Source organism: Chlorocebus sabaeus, chromosome X, assembly GCF_047675955.1.
Source record: "Chlorocebus sabaeus isolate Y175 chromosome X, mChlSab1.0.hap1, whole genome shotgun sequence".
Taxonomy (NCBI): Eukaryota; Metazoa; Chordata; class Mammalia; order Primates; family Cercopithecidae; genus Chlorocebus; species Chlorocebus sabaeus.
In genome coordinates, this window is record NC_132933.1 from 136,545,728 (window position 1) to 136,566,822 (window position 21,095).

Genomic DNA, 21,095 nt, shown 5'->3' on the forward strand with positions numbered 1-21,095 from the left:
AATCCCTGTGTATACAAGCCATCTAGAATTGATAAATGTTAATGTTTTACACATTTTCTTTTAATGTTATCTTTTGTTTTAACAGATAAAATTGAAATGTCTTATTTTCTCTGCCCCAAGCCTATTCCCCTTTCTCCTTTTCTCTTTCCTTCTCTTCATCCCCAGAAGCCACCTCCACTATGAATCTGGCAATATTCAGTCTGTGTGTTTATAATTTTATCACATATATATGCATTCATGATTGATATTGGTATTGCTTTGGGTCAGTTTTTCCTCCACATTGACACAAATGAAGTTATATGAGGTGCATAATGTTTATAAGCTTGCTTGTTTCAGTCAGTTTTATGTTTTGTGTGTTAATAAGATCCACCTGATTGATAAATTAATTCCCATCTTTCCTTCTCCCTTCCTGTGCTTTATAGACTTTGCTTTGCTACCTTGACAATAGGCAAAGAAAAGGCTAAGGGGGCTGGGCTTGAACACTGATGTTACTCACTAGCAACTCTAGCCAAACATGATAAAAGATAACCTCTTGAAGCAAAGGAAGGTCTGGTCAGAGTCGAGAAGATGACTAATCAAGAAGAAATAGGTTTGGTACTTGGCATTGATTACCCCATAAGGAATATCTGGAGGACATTCAGTGCTGGTTGCTTGTATAGGACACAGAGCAGAGTTGGAACTTTCAGGAGTCCTTTTCATGCATTATTCTCGTCCTGGTAGGAGTCTCAAAACCAAAGGACCACTGCCACTGTCATCAGGACTCAGTGGACCCTTCGAAAGTCATCTGTGGGAGGCCTGGCTTTGTGCATGCTTCCTCCCAGTTTACAGTTGTTTAAACCTGGACTGGGAAGAATTCAAGAGTGGAAAGTAGTCAATGCTGCAGAAAGCCCAGAGCCAATCCCAATGCTGTCCAATTCCCCTGCCATGCATCACTGAGTGTTAAATAAAAAATGATTTTTTTCTCTTCAGTCCATGGATGGATAGGTGTTTGTTGGGACTAAATTAGGGTACCTGCCAATGGGAAGGGTTATGCGTTGAATTATGTCCCCTGAAAGATATGTTGAAGTTCTAACTCCCAATACCTTAGAATGTGACCCTATTTGGAAACTGGGTCATTGAAGATATAATTAATTAAGTTGAGATAAGTTCATACTGGACTAGAATGAGCTCTTAATCCAACATGGCTGGTGTTCTTATGAAAAGAGGAGAAAACACAGAGACAGACACACAGGCGGAGCCCCACAAGACCACAGAGGTGGAGACTGGAATGAGGCATCTGTAAGCCAAAGAATGCCAAGGATTGCTGGCAACCACCAGAAGCTAGGAAGACGCAAGGAAGGATTCTCCCCTAGAGCCCTCAGAGGGAGTGTGGCCTTGCTGACAACTTGATTTTGAACTTCCAGTCTCCAGACCTGCAAGAGAATACGTTTCTGTTGTCTTAAGCTACCCAGTTTATGGCTGAAGTTAATATAGAAGGCCGATGAAGAGTCAGCTTTCCTCAACTCAGCATGTTTAAGAGAGTTCCCAGAGACCCATTCCATGTAAGTAAACTGATTATTCCAGATATCTGGGGGAGTTGGGTAGTCTAGTTAACTAATTTTCTGGTTTGAGTATTAATCAGCTTACTCTGAATATTTAATTTATACTGCTAGTGTTATTGTTACATATGTTAAACTCTTAAGTAATCAACCATTATTATAGTGTAATCAAAAAAAATCCACACAATCACCAAATTCCCTGTAGACGCCATAATATTACCATGTTTTAATAAAGACATGAAAATAATTCAAAAAACTTATAGACAAAAGATTTTCATTTCACTGAACCAAATTCCAAGAGTTTATACAACAATGTGATATAATTAACACTAAAACTATATTATCCTTATTTAAATCTTTCTTTGATAATTCACAAAACACTTTTAGATGTTGCAGAGGTTTTAAGCACAACATCAAACTAGTTATGGTTGTTGGATCTTGGGGGCTAATTCAGCGTATTTGTGTGTTTGTGTGTGTGTGTGTGTGTATGTGTGTCATCAAAGCCAGTTCTGTTACTTGAACTTTCTGGCTGTTCAGACTCTAATCTGCTGAGTGGAGGACACATTGTTGTGTGACATGAGAATCCAATGGTAAAGCTTTTTGACAAGATAATCCATGAATATTGGTCTGAGAGGGGACAACAAGGTGACCACAGGCATTGGAGAAAATCCATGTGATGATGCATTCAGCAGCCTTGTGGTTTCTCCCAGGGTCTCTTAACTTTCAGCCACTCCCACATTTGTTTTCGTATCCTCAGAGGAATTCTGAGGCCCCAAGTACAAGCAAAGGAAAGGTATTGTCTCCTTACAACAGCATGCCTAATGTTACACGAATCATACAAGGTCTAATCTATTCATCATCTGTGAAATTTAATTGACATAGCTAGAAAGATGATCTGAATGGTCTTCTGTGTATGATAAAAATGCTGAACGGCCGGGCGCGGTGGCTCACACCTGTAATCCCAGCACTTTGGGAGGCCGAGGTGGGTGGATCACGAGGTCAGGGGTTCGAGACCAGCCTGACCAACATGGTGAAACCCCATGTCTACTAAAAATACAAAAATTAGCTTGGCGTGGTGGTGGGCACCTGTAATCCCAGCTACTCAGGAGGCTGAGGCAGGAGAATTGCTTGAACCCAGGAGGCGGAAGTTGCAGTGAGCCGAGATTGCACCACTGTACTCCATCCTGGGCAAAAGAGTGAGACTCCATCTAAAAAAAAAAGCTGAACATGGATTCCGTCCTTAAAAAAGGATTCACTAGCAAATTTAGAGTTGGGGTCAGCAAACTTCCTTTTAAAAAAGGACCAGAGAGTAACTATTTAGGGTACTTTGTGCTTTCTGCAGACTTTGTGTTGATGGACTAACCGAGCAAAAAAGGTAAATGACCAAGAGCCCATGTATATTCATTAGGTAAGGGGACATAAAAAAGTATATAGATATTCTTAATATAAGGTAAAACATGAAAAAGAGATTCCAAAGATGCAAAGATAAAGTGTTATATTAGTCCAGATGACCTCTTTTAGCCAAGGGTATCTTAAGCCATAATGGTAATAAATTTTGAGCAGATATTCTCTTATTAGTCAAATCATTAATTACTCAATTTACTTAAAAACGACCTCAAGTCAAAAAATCACTGTAGCCAATTTATATTGACCAGATTTTATAGTTTCTGAGTGAAGAGACATTTGTTTTTCTCATAGTGTAGTGAGTAGGCAGAGAGGATAGATATTCAGTAAATGTTGACTAATTCCTGTTCTGATTCTAACTTTAGAAGCCAAGAATATTTGATTTTGAGATCATGTTTCTTTCTTGTCTTAATTTTTTAAGTCAACAAATGCACAAATTTGGCCATATCTACCAAATTTACAGATGAAGTTATTCTTTCCCCAGCAATCCCACATTTTGTCACTGATCCTACACATACATATGCACAAGAAAGGAAGGCTCTGTGTACAAGGTTACTCATTGCAGCATTGCTCACAACCTAGTGTCTGGTAATGGAGGCCTGTTTTATTGGAACACAGTCATGCCCTATCATTTACATATTGTCGATGGCACTACAAGGGCAGACCTAAAATAGTTATACTCTCTGACCCTTAAAAAAAAAAGTCTGCTGATCTCAACTCTAAGTGATTCAGTTTAACAAAACCTTACATTTGCTTGTATAGTACATGCAAATACAAATACAGAACAGTTAAGAAGAAAACAGAAACCACAAACTTCACTCTGGAGAATGTGTAGGAAGGATGGTGTTCTCTTAGTTCACGAATCCTTCTCCCCAAGAAAGCAAAGACAGAAGGTAAAGATGCGTCATCATGAATTTATTTGACAAGTATTCATTGGGTGTGTACCCTGGGGAAGGAGCTCCTGGGACTGCAGGATGCAAAGATGGGTAAGGCATGGTCTTTCCTCCTGGGGGCTCACAGTCTAGCAAGGGAGTCAGACATGTTCAATAATTATGATACGAAATGATCTGTGCTGTAAGAAAGGGAAGAAAAAAGTGCCGTGGGAGCAACAGCAGCAGCAGAAAATGTGTGAGTCTGCCCAAGGCTTTAAAAAAACCATGTGCTATAACAGAGAGAGGGTATTTACAGAAGGGAGTCATGTTGAAATAAAAATTGCCAATGAGACAGGTTTTACTCTTTGCACAAATGAGGATGATGAATGAACATATGTCTAATTCAAAAGCCAAACAAAATGTTTAGGCCCAAGAGTATTACTGTATCTTATCTTTTTTTCCCCCCAGGATTTTAACTTTATGCAGCTAGATTTGCTTTTAGAATTCTGACCTATTCGAACTTTTACAGTGGATCATTTGATGCTTTGTGAAAACAAAATCTTCATCTTAGTGTTGGAGGCATTCTTTACAGAGGCTAGATTTATTTTCCTCTTTTGATTTACCATAGGTTTAGCATATAATAGAGGCAGATCAGTCTGCAAATGGTGTTTAAAAATGGAGAGCTCACTCATCCATGTGAGTGGAGGGAGATGAGAAAACACCAGCTTCACTTCCAGCATACCGGGTTTTCATTTTCATTTTATATCAGCTCACACTACTTGTTTTGGAGACTGCTATCACTGAGGTTTCATTAGTATTGCTCATATATGGAATAAAATGAAAAGATGTATGACAGGAGCATTGATACATAAAGTAGAACATTCAGATTCACATTACATTTCCTTGATGGCTTCCATTTGCTCCTGCAGATCCTTTCTACTCTTCACCTTTTCTACTCTGCTTTATGGACTGAAGGGCTGATCTGCATGGATTCCATAAATGTGCTTCCTGACCTCTGGCTTCTGGTTGGGTTTAGCCAATGGGAAACCGTGGCAGATTGCAAGAGGGGAAGACAGTGAAGTTCTAAGTATTATTCCCCCAGCTGCATCCTGTAGGGTCATCATAAGGTGCATCCCTCGGCATGCAGCCAATTTCACTCAACTTTCAATGCTCACTGTCTGCAAGTTCCAGTAACTGCCTTTCCCTTGGCCCTGTTGTTACTAGCCCTGGGATTCTTTGCCACTCCTTGTGATTTCTCTATTGCCTCCCACACATTTGTCAATAGTTTCTTTTTTAAACTTGCCTCATATTAGCCTTGCTGATTGTGCTGTGCCACGGAGCTGAGGGATTCAGTATTCCTGTAAGGTTATTTTGCAACTAAAAAATCTTAAATGCAGCCGGGCACAGTGGCTCACACCTGTAATCCCAGTGCTTTGGGTGGCCGAGGCAGGTGGATCACCTGAGGTCAGGAGTTTGAGACCAGCCTGGCCAACATGGTGAAACCCTATCTACTGAAAATACAAAAATTAGCCAAGCATGGTGGCAGGCGCCTGTAATCCCAGCTACTCGGGAGGCTGAAGCAGGAGAATCACTTGAACCAGGGAGGCGGAGGTTGCAGTGAGCAGAGATCGCACTACTGCACTCCAGCCTGGGCAACAGAGTGAGATTCGGTCTCAAAAAAAAAAAAAAAAAAAAAAATTAAATGCATAGAAGAAATCACTATTAAAATCCTTTTATGAAGGGAAGGATTCTTCTGTAAATATAAATGGGCATCTCTTAATTTTAGAAAAATGTAGGTGTTTATACATTGGGGTTATATGGAGTATTGCTTTTTTTTGCATGCAGTTTGAAGTTCAAATTTTTCGGATACCATTCAGAACACGTCTCATTCCTCTTCCTTGTGAAGAGTCCTACAAATATTTGAAGACATCTGCTATTTTGTCCCCCTAGGGTTCCTCCGCATTGTGGTGAGTCACTTTCTTCCCACTCAAGACCAACAAATACTCCTTATAGGACATAATTTTTAATGTGTTCACCATCCTGATTTATCTCCTCTGAATAGGCTTTGCTGGAGACATCCAGATTGTCTGACTCAGATGCAGTCCACCTGAGAATTGTAAGCAAAAATAAAAAGTTTCACCGAATTTGTTAGCACTCATGGACCAGTAGGATGTAATCATATTCCCATAATGTACTTGATAAGTCTTGTCAAAGAAATGAGTCTGCACTGTGATCTGAAGGTTGCCAGCCATGGTCTGACAAGGGCAGAAAGACTTCAGTCCAACCGTCACTGCCTTCATTCTAGATGGCGCACTGCTAGGACTATATTCACTACCCCCACCCCCAGTTATGGCACACTATTGAGTGATAATCATCCTTTAATTAACCAAAAAATCTCCAAGTCTTTTCACACATGAGGCAGTTAAGCTAGAGTCCTCCTATTCCATATTTGTGAAGTCATTAGGTCTTTCTTTAGACATAAGGGTACTCCATGACTTTTACCCCTAATACACTGCTTATTGGCTGGACAACCTTACATTGAATCTCTTAGGATCAAGAGTAAGCAAACATAAAAAGAAACCCTCCAGAATCACATTACCTGACTTCAAATTGTACTACAGAGCTATACTAACCAAAACAGCATGGTACTGACATAAAACAGACACATAGACCAATGGAATAGAATAGAGAACCCAGAAACAAATCCACACACCTACAGTGAACTTATTTCAACTAAGGTGACAAGAACATACATGGGGAAAAGACAGTCTCTTCAATAAATGTTGCTGGGAAAACTGGATATCCATATGCAGAAGAATGAAACTAGACCCTTATCTCTCACCACATGCATACATTTAAAAAAAGGATTAAAGAATCAAATATAAGACCTAAAACTATGAAACTACTACAAGAAAACATTGGGGAAACTCTCCAGGACCTTGGTCTGGGCAAAGATTTCTTGAGTAATACCCCACTAGCACAGGCAACCAAAGCAAAAATGGAAAAATGGAATAATATCAAGCTAAAAAGCTTCTGTGCAGCAAAGGAAACAACAAAGTGAAGAGACAACCCATACAATGGGAGAAGATATTTGCAAACTACCTGTCTGACAAGGGATTAATAACCAGAACATGCAAGAAGCTCAAGCAACTCTATAGGAAAAAATCTAGAAATCTGATTAAATAATAGCCAAAAGATCTGAATAGACATTTCTCAAAAGAAGACAAATGGCATACAGGCATACAAAAAGGTGCTCAATATCATTGATCATCGATCATCAGAGAAATGCAAGTAAAAACTACACTGTGATATCATCTCACCCTAGTTAAAATGGCTTATATCCAGAAGACAGGCAATAATAAATGCTAATGAGGATGTGGAGAAAAGGGAAACCTTGTACACCATTTGTGGGAGTGTAAATTAGTACAACCACTATGGAGAACAGTTTGGACTTTCCTCAAAAAACTAAAATAGAGCTATCATATGACCCAGCAATTCCACTGCTGGGTATATACCCACAAGAAAGGAAATCAATACATCGAAGGGATATCTGCATTCCCATGTTTGTTGCAGCTCTGTTCACAATAGTCAACATTTGGAAGTCCACCAACAGATAAATAGATAAAGAAAATGTGGTACTTATACACAATGGAGTATATGCCATAAAAAAGAATGAGATTCAGTCATTTGCAACGACATGAATGGAACTGGAGGTTATTATGCTAAGTGAAATAAGCCAGACACTGAAAGAGAAACATTGTGTGTTCTCACTTATTTGTGGAATCTAAACATCAAAACAATTGAACTCATAGAGTTAGAGAATATAATGATGGTTACCAGAGGCTGGGAAGGGTAGTTGAGGGGTGGGTAAGGGGGAGGTAGGGGTGGTTAATGGGTACAAAAAATAGTTAGAAAGAATGATAGCATTTGATAGCACAACAGGGGGACTATAGTCAACAATAAGTTCATTGTACTTTTAAAATAACTAAAAGAGTATAATTGAAGTGTTTGTAATGCAAAGGATAAATGCTTGAGAGTATGGATACCCCATCTTCCATGATGTAATAATTATGCCTTGCATGCTTGTATTAAAATAGCTCGTCTACCCCATACATGTATGCACCTACCATGTACCCACAAAAATTAAAAATTAAAAAAGAAGCCCTCTGTAAAGTGGCTTATATTTCATATAACAGTTCTGATGTGAGCAGTCTGGGTCATCAGAGAAGCTTTGCCCCATATGGCCTTCTAGGGACCCAGGCTAGCTCCCACCTTGTAGCTCAGTCATTCTCCTGGGGCACTGTCTTTATCTACATTCTTGAGGCTGGACTACTGTCAAGTCTGTCCCAGTTTCAGCCAGTGGGAAAGGAAAGGGAGCATATAAGAGGTTCTCAACATCTTAAAAGAGAGTTGGAAGTAGAACTCATCATATGTGCCAACATTTAATGAGTGAGAACTCAGTCACATGACCATGCCTAACTGCAAAGGAGGCTGGGGAATATGGTCTACTTGAGCAATCATGTACTAGACACAAGTCTATTTCTATATAAGAAGGGGAGGACAGATTTTGGTAGTCAACTGTTGTTTTTACTACTAACTTCATCCCCTTAGACTCTTCCTATTGTTAATTAATTAATTCATTTGTCCATTCACAAAACATTCTTTGAGAATCTAGTGTAAGGCACTGAGATAAATACCAGAGGAATGCAAAGATAGGGAGCCTGTAATGAAACGATTTAAAATCTAGTCTGTTAAAGCTTCTTTGGATCTGAATTATGCCACCTAGTGTATTAATATGCCCAGCTTCCTGTCACAAACATGTTTGGTTAGCATATGACCAACATTATCTTCCAAATCTGTGATCAATATGTTGAATAGTGAGAGGTGAGAATAGAGCCTTTTGGAGATCACTAGGAATTTTCCCCTGTGTTGACTTGACCCAGCAATGAGATCCTATGAGGTAAGGATGTTCAACCATTAAACATCCATCCAACTTTCATTTAGCCTGTTCCCAAGGACATCTTGACAGGCTTTGTCAATGATTTGCTAGTCTTCAGATTCTCTTTGGCTACCACATTCTCTGATCTACCACTCAGATGTCACCATCAGAAATGAGAATCAAATGGCCAGATGTTACTTGTCCTGAGTAAATCTTTCCCCATGACGAGCACCACTTGTCTTCACAAATAGTCCTTCCAATAGCCTGCTCTAGAATCTTGTTCTACAAATTGTTCATTAGGCTATAGAAAAAGAATTCTCCTTTACTCTTTTAAGAATTAGGACCACCTTATCTGTTCATGCATTTAGCATCTCTCCCATACTTTATGACTCTTCAAACTTATTGAATATAATCTCTTGTTTAAATTTTTCAGAGTCCTGGGATATAACTGATTCAAGCTAAGGAATTTAAAATAAAGAAAAAGACTTGTTACCTTCATGCAGTCTTCTCACCCTTCTTTGTCTCACTCTTAACACTGATTTATATTCTCTAGTCCAAAGATCATTCTTTTTAACAGAGAAGAATAAGAAAATAGCTTTGGGTTGAATAAGGTTGCTTTCTCTATCACCTATTAGCATTATATTATCAGCCCCAAATAACATAATCTTTCTTCCTTCTTAATTTGTCTTTTTCTACTAGACATTTAAAATATGGGAGCACCTGTCTGCTCTGTCCTGCCTTAGCTAAGCCTTCTACATTTGATGCTGCCTCTCTTAACCTTTGGAAGCTGCTGATCTTTTTCAGCTTAGCTATCTCCCAATATCCAAGATATGCAATATCTTACCCTTTGTCCCTCATATCCCCACTCAATTTATCTTTTTTTCTCCCACCTTGGAGTGGTTCAGTCTCTTGGGTTCATACTTTTGCCAGGGTCTCCTGGCTCTTGCCCTCTTCTCTGGTTATATTTCTGAAAATTAAATATTTATAATTTCAGAAAATTATATATTTCTGAAAATTAGAGTTAAACTAAGCATTGTGTGTGTGTGTGTGTGTGTGTGTGTGTGTACATGCATACATGCACATCTGTTGTGGAATGCCTGTTCCTCTCTTCTCACCCATCCAATCAGTGTTCAGTATCTCAACTGATTATTATAAAGTAGGTTTAATGTCTGGAAAATGTTTACATTCAGATATCTATGTAACAAAGACTTTATCAAATTAATTTCTTCCTTTTTGATAGATGCCAAGGAATAAATAAAAACAATTTAATCCATAGTGCCAGCTTTTATGGAGCACAAGATTTAATTATGTCCCATGTAGGATAAGCAAACCTATGTGGGACATAATTAGAAAATGTTACATAGTGTATAATCATGGATTGAGAACATGGACCTAGTTGGTGGTAGAGAGAGTTATATGATGAAAATCTTTTGATACCTATTTCTGTTTCTCTGTGCTAAATCATCCTCTATGCAATAACATTTTAATGAATAGTAAATTTCTACTTTAGCACAGCTTTTGATTTTTATCATGGAAGAAAGGAGGTTAAATGAAAGTGAAAGGGTGGGTTAGAACTTCCATAATGTGTTCCGTGTACTTGCTAAGATAGTCCTGGTAAGCGTCAGAGAATTGTGGTCTTGGTTTTTCCTATTCTGGATACTAACTGCTTGCAACACTTAGGGAGGGTTCACCCATTCGACTTGCATAAATGTCTGTAACAGATGGTGGTTCTTAAAATCTATACCTATGAAAACTTCAAAAGGATTAGATGGAGATTATTTCTATTCCAAAATTATAGAATAAGAACTTTATACAGTTTAGCTATGATCAATTGTTAAAACAAAAAAACTACATGTGACATAGTGACATATGTTGAGGTTCTGTTCTTTATTTCCTGTTCCCTTTTCATTAAGAAACTGGTCACAATCCTTACTGTATGTGGCTGAGAGATTTTCTCTATTTAGGAGTTCTTTCCTTTTTCTGGAAACATTCTGCTGATTTTCTTCTAAATATCGTGTATCAGACAGAGGCCTGGAAGCTTTTCCTGTAAGAGCCCAGATAGTAAATATTTTAGGCCTTGTGAGCCATAAGATGTCTGTTGCAACTACTCCACTCTGCCATTGTAGTGAGAAAGCATCCTTAGACAATATATAAATGAATGGGTATGGCTGTTTTCCAATAAAACTTTGTTTATAAAAATAGTCTGGCCCATTACCTATTTTTGAAGTAACGGAAAAATGAAAACATTTTATTTTTCCCACATACAAGTCCTTGCTGAAATTGTTTTCCAATTTTACATCTCTTATTAACATTTTTGCAAAATTATCAGTCCCCTCATCCTTAATTTCTGAGGTTTATATTACCAGTTGATTGCTAATGAGGCTGCTTCATCTAGTACCTGTTGAACCCATGTCAGAAAGCCTGCTGTTGGCTTTTCTCTCTAGCACAGTTTTCAGTAGCTTTCTTAGTTTGAACTGCTTGGACTATGACTAGATGCCTCTAACTTATTTTCCATGTCATCTGCTGAACTGCAGAGGAGTAAGTTTTATTGTGCTTATTCTCTGTTGGAAAGAGTATTTTTCATGTTGACACCTGAGCTAAAGGCACATTCCTCCAGTAGGGAGTAGCAAGGATACCACGACACTTTCTGCCAATCTTTCTTTCCCACAGCTCATATGTCCTGGAAATTCAACAATTTCTTACCCATAGTTAAATTGGCCTTCAAGAGATAAAAGAGTAAATTAATATTTCTAAATGGAGTATTGCACCAAAACCTGGAAATGTGAGTGATAATCAGGTAACTTAGTGAGAGCATATTTACTAAATGTCCTACTGATACTGAACTGTGAATAATTAACTTAAATAGCAGCTGTGTATGACTGCTCTTGGAGCTAACATGTCTCTCCTAGGAGGAGACTGTGTCCATATTTTGCTTCCTCTATCATGATTGGTGTTTTCTAGGTCTTAGTCTGGGCCCTTTCCTCTTCTCTCTTTAGTACAGGCCTTGGCAAATTATGGCCTGTGGGCCAACTCTAGCCTATTGCCTGTTTTTGTAAATAAAGTTTTATTGGAACACAGTTATTACCATTAATCTGCACATTGTCTATGACTGCTTTCTCCCTACAATAACAGTACTGAGTTTTTTTCAACAGAAACTGTGTATGGTCCATAAAGCTGAAGATATTTACTTCCCAGGCCTTTACAGGGAAAGTTTGCTGACTTGTGCTCTAGAAGGCACCCATCATCATGGCTTTCAGCTCTATTTTACCTACTGACAACTCCCACATTTATTTTTACCCCAAATCTCTCCTCTGAATTCTAGTTACATATATTCACCTTCTTATTTGATAAATCCACTTGAATGTTTCAAGCTAAGTTTAAAATGTTCAACAAATACTTGATTTTACTCCTTTCTCCCACCAAGTTTTCCCCATGTCGGTAAAGACCACCACCAGGCAGAGAATTTCTCAAGCCAGAAATCTGACTGAGCCAGAAATCTGGGAGTATCTGGGATTCATTCGAGACTTTTCAGTGTTCTGTTCTGAGCACATCCAGTTCATCAGTCATTTCTTGATTCTATCTCAAAACTAAACCCCACATCCCTCCACTTCTGTCCATTCCCGCCACTCCCACCCTAGTCCACTGTCATCCTTGTCTGGACCTCACCTCCACCTACAATATATTGTCCACTCAGTGGACAGATTAATCTTTTTAAAGAAAATATAGAATCCATTTGTCATCAGGCTTAAAACCTTTCTGTGGCTTTCCATTGCATTTTGAAAAATATATAGCCCCTTACTATGTCCTATAAGCATATACTGCCCCTGCCAACCTCATCATCTTTATCTTAGTCTTAGTCATCATCCTCATATCTCTTGTTTTCTTTCAGTTCTTAAAACATGAGAATGAAGTTCATAGTCTTCACATACACTGTTCCTCCTCCTGGAATGCTCCACCTCTTCCTCTCCCTGTGACCGGCTCCTTTTCAGCCTGCCACAGTCCAATAGAATCTCTATCCTTATGACCTTCCTGATGACTCATCTGATATTCTCATTTTAGTTTTATTTGGCTTTACTGATGTAAAATTCAATTTTCAGGTAATAAGGCTTAAAAATAATTTATAATTTTTAAAAATTGGTATTAAACATAAGTATATAGGAAAAATATTTGTAATATATATGTGAGGAGTACAGATTAACAATCAAATGAACAGCTGCATACCTGCAACTCAGCTTAAGAAGAGAATCTTACCAAAACTTTAAAGCTACCTGTATTCCTTCCACACACCATCTCCCTCCACCTACAAGAATCTGTAACACAAATTTTGTTTTTATTGTTTATTTTAAAGGCGTAATATCTATGTGGATATTGGTGTACCAGCACTGTCCAATAGAAATATAATGTAAACTACAAATGCAAGCCACATGTAATTTTCAATTTTCCAGTGGCCACATTTAAATTAGTATAAAGAAACAGGTGAAATTCATTAAAGATATATTTTATTTAACCCAATCTATCCAAAATACTGTCATTTTGCTGTGGAGTCAATACAAAAAATTATTAGTGAGGTATTTCACATTCTTTTTAAAATATGAATTCTTTGAAATATTGTGCATATTTAAATGTACAGAACATGTGAATTTGGACCATCCACTTTTCAAATGCTTATTAGCCACATGTGGCCAGTGGCTACTATATTGGGCAGTATAGCTGCATATAGCATTGTCTTTAGTTTTGTATATTTTTGGACTTCATACAAATGGAAACCAGTTCATGTATTTTATTAATATGATTTGCATTTTCCCCTCAATATTATGCTGCAAAAGTTGTCCAAGTTGACATGCCTAGCTCTAGGTCATTAATTTTCATTAGATGAATATCCACAACTATTCACTCATTCTCTTGTCAATTGGCAGTTGGATTGTTCCCAATATTTTGTGATTACAAACAACATAGATAAGAACATTTTTGAATCTGTATTCTGATGCACGTATTCAAGAGATTTTCTAGTCTTAGAGGATATATTCCTCAGAATGGAACTAATGAGCATCAGAATATATTCAGTTTCAGTTTTGTTGTTTAATGCCAAAATATAAAGTATCAGGCCCCACTTCCATTCCTATCTTTGCTGAGTTATCCCAAGCCTGAGTTTTGGGTAATGATTTTCTTTCTCTTCTTTGTATTTGTAAATATACATGCATACTCAAATGAAATGTACTTATTTTGCTTGTTTTAGAATTTAATATAGTTTAAACTACACAGAATATTTTCTTTTGTGACTTTTTTGATTCATCCAATATAGCTCTATTTCATCAATTTTCATTGCTATGGAATATTTCATTTTCTGGTTATAACACAGTTTACTTACTGATTCTATTATGGATGAACGCTTGAATTGTTTCCTCTTTCAGATGATATAAATATTACGGTGTTGAATATTCTTGTGTGTTCTTCTTGGACCACATGGGCATGAGCTTCTTTAGAATGTACATATAGAAGTGGAATTACTGGGTTATAGAACATGTTCTATTTTACTAGGAAAGACCAAGCTCTACTCCAAAAATGGTTGTGCCAGTTCATATTCCAAACAGCCATGTATGAGAGTTCTGGTTGCTCCACATTCATACCAATATCTGGAATTGTAACTTTTGATTTTGTTAAAATGTGCATGGAACTGATATTATTGTGGTATTAATTTGCATTTCCATATTAATACATGTGAACACATTCAAATGTCCTATTTTTAAATATGTTCTACTGTTGCCCTCACTTTTCAAATAGTTTTGTCTTTGTTATTAAGGATTCCTGTGGCTGGGCATTGTGGCTTACACCTGTAATCCCAACACTGGGAGTCCGAGGCAGGAGGATCACTTGATGCCAGGAGTTCGAGACCAGCCTGGCCAGCATGGTGAAACCCCATTGCTACTACAAATGCAAAAATTAGCCAGGAGTGGTGACATGTGTCTGTAATCCCAGCTATTTGGGAGGCTGAGGCATGAGAATCACTTGAACCTGGGAGGCGGAGGCTGCAGTGAGGCAAGATCACGCCCCTGCACTCCAGCCTGGGCAACAGAGCGAGACTCTGTCTCAAAAAAAAAAAAAAAAAAAAAGAAAGAAAGAAAGAAAGAAAAGGATTCCTAAGGTGCAGTTATAGGGCCTGAGCACTAATTATTTGTTGGTTATATGTGTAGCAAGTACTTTTTCCCATCTTACGTTTTTACTTAACTCTTGTTATAATTTCTTTTGGTAAATGGAATTCCTTTTTATTAAAGTAGTCTAATTTATCAATTATTTCATTTGTGGAAAATATATTTTCTATCATATTAAGAAACCTTTCTCTATTTAGAGTACATAAAGATATTCTACATTACCATATAAGTGCTTTTTAATTTTGCCTTTCAAATTTAGGTCTTAATCCATCTAAAACTGATTTTTGTGTACAAGTAAGTTAAGGTACTGGCTTTCTTTCTTTTTCCCCCTGCATTTGTGAGCAGCCGTTGAATTGTGTTTATTGAAGAGTCAGTCCATCCCTTCCCCACTGACCTTCCTTGGTTGTAAATTGTGTCCGGATACACAAGCATCTATTTTAGGACTCTCTATTCTGTTCCATCGATCTATTGTGTATTTGCATCAGTATCATGCTGCCTGGAGAAGTTAAGTTTTATATTAAGTCTTGATATCTGGTGGGGCAAGTCCCATTCTTGCTCTTTGTTATTAAGAATGTCATGATCATTCAGAGGCCTTTGCACTTCCCTATCATTTTTGGAACAAGTATGTGTTGAGTACTTACTCTAGTCAAACAGGCTTCTGAATTCTGAGGATACAGTAGTGAACAAATCAGACCAACTCCGAGCCCATGTAGACATTGCAAACCATGGTTGAGGGAGACAGAAAATAAATAAACACGCACATCTCAGGTGGTAATGACTGATATCATGTAAACTAAAGCAGGCTAAGGGGGTCCGGACTGTGAGGTGGAATCTGTTTTTTTGTTTGTTTGTTTTGTTTTGTGTTTGTTTGTTTTTTCTTAGTAAGGGAGGTCCAGGAAAGCCTCTCTGAGAAAGAGACATTTGAACACTGGTCAGGAAGATGTGAGATAGTAAGCCACCCAGATATGTGGTGGAAGAAAGTTCCAGGAAGAGGAGGCTGCAAGGGAAAGCACAGAGAACCTGGGTGAAAGAGGCCACTTAAGTCCTTGTGGGTTATTGACTGAACATCAGCTGCTTCTGTGCATCAGAAGGAAGGTCACTGGAGAATCTGAGCAGGGAACTGATATATATATCTTTTCAATGAAAGTCAAAGGGCAGTACTGTCGTCTTTTGATGCCTCTGGTGTTTTCTGTAGTGAAACTGCTATGCGTTAGCACAAACGGATGACTTACTTCCATTTCCAAGCTTTATTCTGCAATGAGAAATGGCCTTTTCCATGCTTCCTAACATTCTAAGAATAAGCTGTTTGGACCTTTGGCATTTTCAGGCTGCAAGGCATATCATACATTATCCCAGTGAATCATGTGGTTCAGCACCAGTTACCCACTAACAGTTGATCTCTTGTTCTGAAGGGCTGAATAATTACAGACGGAAACAATTTAAAGACATAAAATTTCATGCAGGCTGCAAGGATTGAGAAATGTAATCTAATGATATACACACGTAAGTGTGGTGGACACAGAGCTTAGATGAGTCTAAGCAAAGACACACTTTTCTATTTCACCACCAGCTTCATTAAGTCATTAGGAATGGTTGACCAGTCACTCATCAGAGCCTGGGAAGGATGTTTAGCCAGTGGAGCTTTGCCCCAAAGCTCTCCAGGTCCCCAGACCTCCTTCCCTCAGGCAAGGCTTTTGAACTGTGGCTTAAGCAAATCAAGCCTAAACCCTTGGAAAATTGAAAGGGATTCCAAAGTTATCTGGTCCAAATTGCACCCAGTGGAGGACTTTCCTTTGTAGTGCTGCCTCTCTGTCTCTCTTTCTATCCCTCTGTCTCTCTCTGTGCACACAGTGTGTGTGTGTATGTGTGTGTGTGTGCTAGAGAGAGAGAGAGTCTGTGTGATGAACTTCTCTCCCTTACTTGTTTAGTTATCTCTCCTTTGACACTGAAATATCCATGAAGGGAAGATGCTCTCTTGTTCACCACTGTATCCCCAGTGCTTAGCACAGTGCTTGGTATTCATATGCTCAACAAATTGTTGTTGAATAAATCACTTCTTCCTTATGCAAAAATCTTGTGAGCAGCATTCCTTGATGAAAGCAGTCTTAGTTTTCTCAGGCTTCTGTTAAAAAAATACCATAGATTGGATGCTTAAACAAAAGAAATGCCTTTTCTCACAGTTCTGAAGGATGGAAGTTCAAGATCAGGGTGCCAGCATAGTTGAGTTCTGGTGAATGCTATCCTCCTGACTTGCAGATGGCTGCCTTCTCACTGTGTTCTCACATGGCAGTGAGAGAGAGAGAGAAAAGAGAGAGAGAGAAAGTGTGTGTGGGTGTGTGTGGGTGTGTGTGGGTGTATGAGAGAGAGAGAGAGAGAGAGAGAGAGAGAACAAGCTCTCTGGTGTCTCTTCTAATAAGAGCACTAATTTCATAAGACCAAGCCTTACCCTCATGAACTAATTACCTCTTAAAGGTCCCCTCTCCAAATACCATCACACTGGGGATTAGGGCTTTCATATATGAATTTTGAGGGAACATAAACATTCAGTCCATAACACAAGCCCTCAGATGACGCGTGATCAAAGTAGTAGCAAAAGCAGTGTTTCTGTTACTTACTAAAAAGGTAGTGCCGGCCGGGCGCGGTGGCTCATGCCTGTAATCCCAGCACTTTGGGAAGCCGAGACGGGCAGATCACAAGGTCAAGAGCTAGAAACCATCCCGGCCAACATGGTGAAACCCCGTCTCTACTAAAAATACAAAAAATTAGACAGGCGTGGTGGCACGCACCTGTAGTCCCAGCTACTCGGGAAGCTGAGGCAGGAGAATCACTTGAACCCGGGAGGCGGAGGTAGCCGTGAATCGAGATAGTGCCACTGCACTCCAGCCTGGCAACAGAGCGAGACTCCGTCAAAAAAAAAAAAAAAAAGGTAGTGCCATTCCAGTTTCCGGTTCTACAGTAAGGAGCTGGAACATCACCATTTCATACTAACAAGTAAAAAGCTGAACAAAGTGAAAAATCAACAATCTTCTTAGACCCATCAACAGGGACAACTGCTATTTCCAAAACTGGAGAAACAGACTGGCAGATACAGTGTCCCATGACATACTGGAGTAGAAACCGCCACAGGGACCAGTGCCAGGGTAGGAAACCCTGAGCTGTAATTAAATTGCTGGAGACTAGGCGAGGACAAGACTGAGATTTAAAAACTCCAGGGGATCCAGTCATGGGGGGATGGTCTTTTATGCTCTTGTAAGTTTTACCTGCAGGAGCTTGACCAGGTTCTCACAGTAAATGTTGGAGGAAAATGCCCTTGTGCTTCTGGCAGAAGATGAAAAGGAACAATTTTGAAAAATGTTAGAGCACTCTGTTCTTAACATAGACTGCCCGCAGGAGAAACTATTTGGTCAGAGCCTAACCTCTGGAGTTTTGTCAGAGCCTACCTGACCTGGCAGAAGGGAAATACCCAATTCCAGCCTTTTCTAGCTATCCTGTCCCACCTAAGGGAGAATGTGGAGAAAAAAATCTAAAAAACCCCTGTGGGAGTTCACACTCCAGAGGTACAGGCTCACTAAAAGACTGAGACCTAATCATAGGACTATAGAACACTTCCCCCTCTGCCACACTTCACCCCTACATTACTAAAGGCCTATTTTCAGCAGCTTCTTTTACCCAGTACATCGTGGCCAGCTATCAAGAAAAAATTACAAGACACACTAAAAGGCAAAAAACACTATTGAAAAAGAGCAAATAACCAGAACTAGACTCAGATATGGCAGGGATGTTGGAATTATCAGACTGTGAGTTCAGAATTACTAGGATTAATTTGTTAAGGGGCCTAATGGAAAAAGTAGACAGCATGCAAGAGCAGATGGACAATGTAAACAAAGAGACAGAAATCCAAAGGAAGGAAGGAAGGAAGGAAGGGAGGGAGGGAGGGATGAAGGAAGGAAGGTAGGAAGGAAGGAAGGAAAGAAGGAACGAACGAACGAACGAAGGAATTCTAGAGATCAAAACCACTGTAGCAGAAATGAAGAATGTCTTCAATGGGATCATTAGTAGAATGAAGATAGCTGAACAAGGAATCTCTGGGCCTGAGGATATATTAATAGAAACTGTCAAACCCAAAAAGCAAAGAGAACAAAGACTGAAAAAACAGAACAGAATGTCCAAAAACTGTGGGACAACTACAAATATGTAATGAAAACACCAGAAGAATAGAAAGAAACAGAAGACATATTTGAAACTATAATGACTAAGAACATCAGCCCTCACAGATGAGAAAGAACCAGTGCAAGAACTCTGGCAACTCTAAAAGTCAGAGTGTCTTACCTCCAAATAATCACATTAGCTTCCCTACAATGGTTTTTAACCAGGCTGAAATGACAGACATCGAATTCAGAATCTGGATGGCAGTGAAGCTCGTTGAGACTCAGGAGCAAGTTGAAACCCAATCCAAAGAATCCAGTGAAACAATCCAAGACCTGAAAGACAAAATAGCCATTTTAAGAAACAACCAAACTGAATTTCTGGAACTGAAAAATTCACTATAAGAATTTTATACTTGGAAAAATTAACAGCAGAATAGACCAAGCTGAGAAAAGAATCTCAGAGCTTGCAGAAGGATTCCTCAAATCAACCCAGTCTGACAAAAATAAAGAAAAAAGAATTTTGAAATGAACAAAACCTCCAAGAAATATGGGACTATGTAAAGAGACAAAACCTATGACTTCTAGCATTTCTGAGGGAGAAGGAGAGAGAGTAAGCAACTTGGAAAATATATTTAAGGACAGAGTCTATGAAAATTTCCCCAATCCTAGAGAGGTTGACATGCAAGTTTGCTAGAGGTTGACATGCAAATTCAAGAACGACAGAGAACCCCTGCTAGATACTCTACAAGACGACCATCCCTTAGGCACATAATCCTCATATTCACTGAGGTCACTGGGAAATAAAAAATTATAAAAGTAGCTGGAGAGAAGGGTCAGGTCACATACAAGGAAACCCCACCAGGCTAGCAGCAGACTTCTCAGGAGAAACCTTACAAACCAGAAAAGATTGGGGACCTATTTTCAGTGTTCTTAAAGAAATTCGAACCCAGACTTTCATATACAGCCAAACTAAGCTTCATAAGCAAATGAGAAATAAAATACTTCTCAGACAAGCAAATGGTAAGGGAATTAAAAGACAGAGAATGACAAGATGGATAAAATGACAACACCCCATCATCTGCTGTCTTCAAGAGATCCATCTCACATGTAATGACAACCACAGGCCCAAAGTAAAGGGATGGAGAAAGATCAACCATGCAAACGAAAACAGAAAAGAGCAGGATTCATTATTCTTATATCAGATAAAACAGACTTTAGACCTACGACAATCAAGAAGGACAAGAAGGGCATTACATAATAATAAAGAGTACAATTCAACAAGAAGACTTAATTATCCTAAAAATATACACACTCAACAACAAAGCATCCAGATTCATAAAACAAGTTCTTCTTGACCTATAATAAGACTTAGACAGCCAGACAATAATAGTTGGAGACTTCAACACCCCATTGACAACATTAGACAGATCATTGAGGAAGAAAATGAACAAAGAAATTCTAGACTTAAATTCAACACTTGAACAATTGGACCTAATAGACATCTACAGAATATGCCACCCAACGACCACAGCATATATGTTCTTCTCATCTGCACACAGAACATATTCGAAGATTGAACATGTGCTCAGTCATAAAGTAAGTCTCAGGACATTTTTTTAAAAAGTCAAAATTATACCAAGCACACTCACGGACCACAATGCAATAAAAATAGAAATCAATATCAAGCAGATCTCTTAAAACTACACAAATATATGGAAATTAAACAACTTACTCCTGAATAACTCCTGGATGAACAATGAAACTAAGGGAGAAATAAAAAAAATTTTTTGAAATTAATGAAAATAGGCACACAACTTACCAAAATCTGTGGGATGCATCTAAAGCAGTGTTAAAAGAAAAGTTTATAGTGCTAAGTGCCTTCATCAAGAAGGTAGAAAAATCTCAAATAAACAATCTAACTTTGTACCTAGAAGAACTAGAAAGAAAGAAAAAAACCAACCCCAAAGCTGGCAGAAGAAAAGAAAAGAAGATTAGAAAAGAACTGAATGAAACTGAAACACGAATATGCAGAAGATTAATGAAAC